Genomic DNA, 7097 nt, shown 5'->3' with positions numbered 1-7097 from the left:
AGAATATTAAAGCTGGAATACTTACAACACAACGCATAGCAAACATGATGGATACACAGACAACACTGAGAGTCTCCCAAGCTGTACTGACGCTCCACAGCCAAGTGACCCGGTTATATATGCTCCGTCAACACAAGCGGGACCCCGAACAAGCCAGGCTAATGTTGGCTCCAGTCGTCTTGTTTATGAGGGTCGAAACCTCGACCACACGTCTCCACAAACCAACCAATGGTATTCAGTCACAGGTAAACAAGGCAGTCAACACCTGTCGGTTCCTTGTTCAGCCCGTCCTCCAAACAAAAACCCAAAGTTCATTCCATGCACTCGCCAAACCCCTTGTTTATGAATGAAAAGATTTACACACGACTCACAACTGATGACGTTCGAACACTTCCGGAACAAGCGGGCTCCCGCTTGTGTTGGCGGAGCATATATAACCGGGTCACTTGGCTGTGGAGCGTCAGTACAGCTTGGGAGACTCTCAGTGTTGTCTGTGTATCCATCATGTTTGCTATGCGTTGTGTTGTAAGTATTCCAGCTTTAAAATATTCTTAGCTTATATTGATGTTTATTTTTTTGGTCTTCTAAAGTTTGTTAGCCTTGTTATTTGACACTTTATTTACAGAGCCTGGTCCTCCTGCTGGTGCTCATGGCTCTACTGCACTTCTCGACTGCTCAATATTTCCACGATCGTCGGTACCAGCCAGTGTATGGCCAAGGTTACTACCAGGACAACTACGGGTATCGTCCCACGTACGGCCACGGTTATCAACAGTACTACGATGACGGGCTCTATGGTAGACAAAGGTGCGTACAGTTCAATTGGGACTCTCGGAACAAAATTAGTACTGAAAAATTGAATAAATTTAAAATGATAATTGACAATAGACGTTAACAGGCTAATGTGTAAATACTAAATTGTTAATTATCTTTGTCCTAATCTAAAATAACTACTCTACTCATTCCTGAATTAAACGGAGAATCTTCATGGCTTTTAAGTTTATAAAATTTAGCCACTTAACATCTAATGTTATTGTAGTGGCTACAAGAGCTGCATCCTCAAAACTCGTCAGTACTCTAGACTATACTAGAATTTGACATTTAATATTCAGCACTACTAGGTAAAATTATCGGGGGATCTCCCTGACTAATTTATATAGGGAAATTTGATTTTTTTTATCTAGCGATATTTAGAGTAGCAATCTGCTAGTCTTCCCATCTTTAAAGTTTCATGAACTGTGAGCGAGGTAGGATAAGAATGTGGCCACTAATTACCAAAGAGTGATACTACCTCCGTAGGCCTAGGTGATTAACCAGGCCTAATGGCTAATATTCTAAGCGGTTGAAAGCGGCTGCTTGCATACTAAAAAGTTAAAACCTGATCTCTAAAGTAGCTTGAAAGTACTTGTACTGTTTTCTAACGGTTTCGCTGGTTCCCCATATGTAAGGAAAAATAGGGTAGTCTTTGGTCACTTATAGCTAGTCCTGTGCCTATTGCAGCTGAATTTTTCAGTATGGCTGTTTTGAATCTTGCCATGACTTGCTGTTATCAATGTAAATCTGACCCTTCCTAATTTTTACTTTGTAAAAAGATGGAATATGTCCTGCCTATCCTAATCAATGAACTTTGGCTTGTTTAGGCATTCAATAGTTTAAATTTCTAGCATTCGTGCACTAAAATTTTTGCACGCTTCGTCTGCAATTGTTCGAAACTTTAATAGCGTTTTTAGTATGCGCTTGTCAAAGTATCATTGGCATCTACAGGTTTACCAAACCTGTAATGTCCATTTGTGACGGCTGTTTAGTCTTCTAATAATTCTGAACTTTAAAATGTAATATAGATAACTTGGATAAAGTTAGTGCCGTTGGAAAGTGGTAATATTGTCGGTATTCACTGTACTAGGAATTGCTTCAAAATCCCATATGACGCTGTGGGGAAGAGTAGTGATGGTTCTCTTGGCCTATGTATTCAGCCTGAACTATTACTTAATACACCCGTTTTATTTCCTAACAATTAAATTTCTGGGAAACTCATTTTTCCTTTGACTGAACCTTGTTTGTCCGCCTACACATCAGAAATCGCCCATAGGCCTGAGATTTGAGTGTAAAGAGAAACTTGTATTCTCGCTCAAATTTGTTTACAAAATGGTTTAAATTTTTGAAGGTGCAGTACTTCACAAAGGCAGAAGTGCACAGGAAAGTTAAACTTTACTTTTGACCATGTGTAAAGTGGATGTTGGTTAGTTTTATTTTGGTCTAAAATAGTCGGGGAAAAAAAATAAGACTGAAGAAATCACCGTTTCCTGTAAAATGGTTACATAGTTGTTTATTCCATGCGCACTCTGGATTGAAAGTTCGGTTGTATTGAGTTAGGCATTAGGTTTCCCCTAGCACATCTGGTCGGTGCCAGTTACGTGGTAACTGGTATTATTCGTACCCTGGTAAATAGTCGGGTAGACCAGTCATTAAACGCATAAGGATAATTAAAATTTTAATGTTCTAGACATCTAATAGATTGCGCAAGTTTGATACTTTAATTTTAATCGAAGAGTATTTAACATTTGGAATTAGTTAGCCTAAAGAAACTTGCCTTGCGAGTGACTTATTTTCAGCCACCACTAAACACTGATGGCGACATAATGTATACAAATACATTGTCGACTAGATAGTAACGTTACCTAAATCTACGTGGTTAGGGAAGTAACTAATTATCAAAGGCCATGGAATAGTTAATCATGGAAAGGTGGGTAATTATCAAACTTGTTGGCAAGAAAGTACGAAGCCACTTAACTGTACTTCCTGTTATGGGTAAGCGTTCTTGCCTAGCGATGTACCACGTTGTAGCCGTTGTTACTCATTTTAACTTTTTTTTTTCCAGGTTTAGGTACTGAAGACTTGGAAAAACTCTAGTGGCTGCTCTAAATCCTGAACCATCTTAAAGTAATGGCGCACTTTTTGTAACTTGAATAAATGTTCGTCAACTATTTAACTTTAAATTTCCAAATTAAAATGGGTTCTGAACTTTTAGTAAAATTCTGTAAAAAAAGTCAGATTGTAGTACCTGTAATTAACTTAACATTGATTATAAACCTATAAAAGTGGCAATTTTAGTTCTTGGTACTCGGTGTTTCTTAAATTGGTAACCATTATCATTGACCAGTAAACTTCAGCAGCTAGAAGTGTTGACTCTACCCGTCCAAGACACTAGACTTCCCCACTGTTCCAAAGTGTTTATACAATCTCCAGCAAAAATGTTAACTACAGACAACGTAGATTCAGTAAATGCCCCCTCCCCGTTCAGCTCGTTGATGCCGTGAGGTGGGCTTAGTGGACGGCTGCCGGTGTGATGCTCCTTGGGACAGTCCTGTCCTTTTTGTAGCCTCGTGCTCCTGCTGTCCTCTACAATTTTTGCTGAATAACTTTTCCTTTTCCTTCTGTTTAGTTTTTCTCCCCCCTTCCCCCCCCTCTTCTATCTGCTTTTAGTTTCCTGCCGACCTTTTGCGTGTCTCGGTTATTCCTTTGGACTTCCCCTATTTTGACGCCCGGGTGCTTGAGGAGGTATACTCTTGCACCCATAGAACTGTAGTACCCAACGTAGAGCGAGGAGAACCTTTTGTCAATCCCCCTTTCGTCACTGAACCCGATCTCGACGGTTCTTAAGGTGGCGTTTGTGGGGTGTACTCACGACACGCCCCTAGGAGGCCCTGGCATGATCGGCGATAGCTTGTTGCGTGTCCTGCCTCTAATTGTACCTCCATGGTAGGTGTGGGGGCACATTGTGGATGAATGTCTATGGTTTGTACCCATGTTCTGTTCCTCCTTTACCTTCTCAGGCTCGTGGGGTGGGCGACAAAGCCCCCCCCGAGTCGGTCCGTGTTGGAAGACCGGGTTCTGTAACCTCCGCTGCATTGGGCCCCGACCTTGCTCCTCCTTTGGCATCTCTGACTACTCCCCTCGGCTCCCCTCCCTCTGCGGTTGGGTAGTGCCCCAAACCCCCAGTGGTGACTACCTCGTCCCCTGGCACGGCTCCATCTCTAGTGGTAACTACTGCGCCTTTTAACCCCTCTCTCTGGGGGTTGTCAACACAGTCCCTGCCACGGCCGCACTCGCTAGATTCCTTCCCGTTCTGATGCCTGTCAAGCCTTTTGGTCCTGCTTCGTGGGCCAAATTCTTTGATCTCCTCCCTCTTGATTCTGCACCTCCTAACGATTTCTCCCTCCATTTACATCTCGTTGATTCCGTGGATGCCTGTTACCTTCAACCCCACTCGTCTCGGTACACGTGTCGTTGCTGCTGCTCCTCAGGATGCAGCTTCCCGCTGGGCTGCCTTATCCTGCCTTGGTGAGACCCCTGTTCGGGTCTAAAAGAATGCTCAGTTGAACGCCAGTGTTGGCACTATTCTCCTCCCGCCCCATGTTGCGACCGGTGTTCGGAAACTGCAGGACTGCCACGATGATATTCGGAATATTCTCGATGCCCAGGGCCATTCTGTCCTCCAGGTGGACACGTTTACTCGTCCCCCTCGTGGTAGTCGCCGTCAACCCCTTCGGGTTGTAATGATTACCTTTGATGGTAGGACCCTTCCACCCTGTCATTCTTGCTGGTGCCAGGTGCTCTGTCTAGGAGTCCATTCCTTCTCCTAGGCTCTGTAACAAGTACTGAAGGTTTGGGCATGGTGCCCTCTGCTGCTCTGGGACTGTCCTTTGTGTGGGGGGCGAAGGTCGCTCAAAGTCGGAGCGCACTTCTCCCCAGGTTCGCTACCTCAACTGCAGTGAGGCCCATCCTACCTTCTCCCGTGCGTGTATCCATTACAAGCTTGAGGCAGCCGTCCTCACCTTGAAGCACTGGGAGCGTTTACTTTTTCCTGAGGCGAGGCGCCAGGTTTGCCGGCTCCCGCCTTATGCTAACGTCTCTTATGCTCGCGTGTTGCCCTCTCATCCTCCTTCCCACCTTCCTCACTCAAGTTTCCGGCCCTTGGACCCTGATATGCCCAGTGCCCCCTCTGTTCCTTTGAGTTCTGTCCCGAAGGGTCCCCCTCCTGGTCCTCTGTATGGGGGATCCCCTTTCTACCTGGTCTGTCATATCTCCCGTGTCTTCTTCCTCCTCTCCCTCCGATCCTCCTTCTCCATCTATTAACTCTCCCTGCTGCCTGTCGGTGTGGGCTGATGTCCATCTCTCTTCTAACGGCCGTCGTGTGCGCGCTCGTTCAGCTTCTGTTGAGACGCTGGAATCCATTGTCCAGTACGTAGTTGCTGCTACACCGAAGTAAGTCAGAAGCGTAAGCCTGGCTCTTCTCCTTCCCCCTCCCCGGCGGGTAAGGAGGCTTCGCTCTCTTCCTCGGCCCCTACTACTGATTCTATTGCTCCTTCCCCTCCTGTTTCAGTGGTTGGGCCCCCTGTTCCTGCTATTTCTTGGGCCCCTGCTTTCCTCTCGGTTGCTGCCCTTGCTGAGGTGCACTCCCCTCTTTCTACTCCCTCTTCCTGCTGCTGTCCTTGACTGTTCCTCTCAGTTGTCTCCTTCCTCCTCCTCCGGACCCCGCCCGCCCACCTCTGGTCTGTTCTCCCGCTTCCTTCCCTTCATCTTTGCTCAGTTTACCCATGCCCCCTGACTTTGCTGACCTTGATCCCGACCCTGATCTTCTTTAACGTTCTGTTGCTCTTTCGCCTTTGTTTCTTTGTTCTTTCTCTTCTCTTCGTTGTCTATTCTTCAATGGAACGTTCGAGGATATTACGCCAATTTCCTATAACTCCAACTTCTGATTTCGCGGTTTTCGCCCCTTTGTGTCTGTCTGCAGAAGCCGATGCTTGCTCGTCCTGGTCGCTTTCCTTTCTCTTCCCCCCCCACCCCCCCACCTGTTGCTGGGGCTCCTAACAATTCTGCTCTCGATTCGCTCCGATGTTCCCTTTGTCCCCTTACTTTTTCCTTTCTCACCATTGTTCTACTGCTCTTATCTTTGTGGGGAAATGGTACACAGTTTGTTCCATTCATCTTCTCCCCCCCCCCCCCCCCATGAGTGTCCCGCTTTCTCTTCCTGATCTGAAACACCACCTGGACTCCTTGCCGGAGCCTGTGCTCCTGCTGGGAGATTTAAGTTGTCGGCATTCCCTTTGGGGTGATGTTCTGACGAACGCTCGGGGTCGCCTTCTTGAGCCGTTTATCCTCTTCCCAGTCTCTTCTGAATTCTGGTGAGCCCACGCATTTGCACTTTCGGACTCTCACCCTTTCCTGCCTTGACCTTTCTCTTTGCTCTTCTCTCCTTAGATTTCACGTGGCAGGTTCTTGACCTCCATAGCAGTGACCATTTCACTATCCTTGTTACCTTTTGCTTTTTGCCCTCCCCTCTCCTTCCCTAGGTGGCAGTTTGCGAAAGTGGACTGGAACCTCTTTACCCTCAGCGCTGCTCTGACCTCTCCCTTCTACCTCTCCCTCGCTCTCTCCTCCTTTTTCATGACTATCTTTGATGCTGCCCTCCGCTCTATTCTTCGCTCTTCTCCTCGGGGTCCACGGAAGTGTGTTCCCTGGTGGTGTGCAGCCTGGAAGAGACCGCCGTTGGCAGACGGCAGATTCTTTTATTTTATTTTCGGAAGGCGAGTGCGGTGGCCTGTAGGGCCATTCGTATGGCTAAACGTGAATGTTGGGCATCTTGTGTCTCCACCATTACGTCCGAAACTCCTCTGCCACAGATCTGGAAGCGTATCAGCAAGATAGCGGGAAAGTTCGTTCCCGATGTTTCACCGGTTCTTCACCGTGGTAATCTTGTGGCGGACCCGTTGCAGGTCGCTACCGAATTGGGTTCCCACTTCTGTTAGCTCTGGTCTTCAACTTCCTCAATCTTTCGTTCTTCTTAAACCTGTCCTCGAGTCTCGTTCTTTAGATTTCTGCACTCGTCTTCGACTTCCTATAACGATCCTTTCTCTCTAAACTTCGTTCTGCCCTGGCCCTCTGCGGTTCTACGGCGGCAGGCTCCGGTGGTATTCATTGAGATGCTTCGCCATCTCCCTCCGAGCAAGTCTCGGTATTTACCGAGTCTGTATAATCAGATCTGGGTCGTCGTCAGTCCCTGAGGACTGGCTCGATGCCGTTCTCTCTGTTTGCAA

At 46.9% G+C, this 7097-nt stretch overlaps 1 long non-coding RNA gene across 1 annotated transcript; it reads left to right on the top strand.

The window, feature by feature from the left end:
• Window positions 1–369: 369 nt before the first annotated feature.
• On the top strand, window positions 370–2984 carry LOC123771800 (uncharacterized). The gene is made up of 3 exons (XR_011224724.1): window positions 370–525; window positions 626–807; window positions 2879–2984. It is a non-coding gene; the product is annotated as an uncharacterized lncRNA (long non-coding RNA).
• Window positions 2985–7097: the final 4113 nt, after the last annotated feature.

Source organism: Procambarus clarkii, chromosome 75, assembly GCF_040958095.1.
Source record: "Procambarus clarkii isolate CNS0578487 chromosome 75, FALCON_Pclarkii_2.0, whole genome shotgun sequence".
In the NCBI taxonomy this organism is placed as follows: Eukaryota; Metazoa; Arthropoda; class Malacostraca; order Decapoda; family Cambaridae; genus Procambarus; species Procambarus clarkii.
The sequence above is the reverse complement of the archived record's forward strand: the minus strand, read 5'-3'. Positions and strand labels throughout refer to the sequence as shown.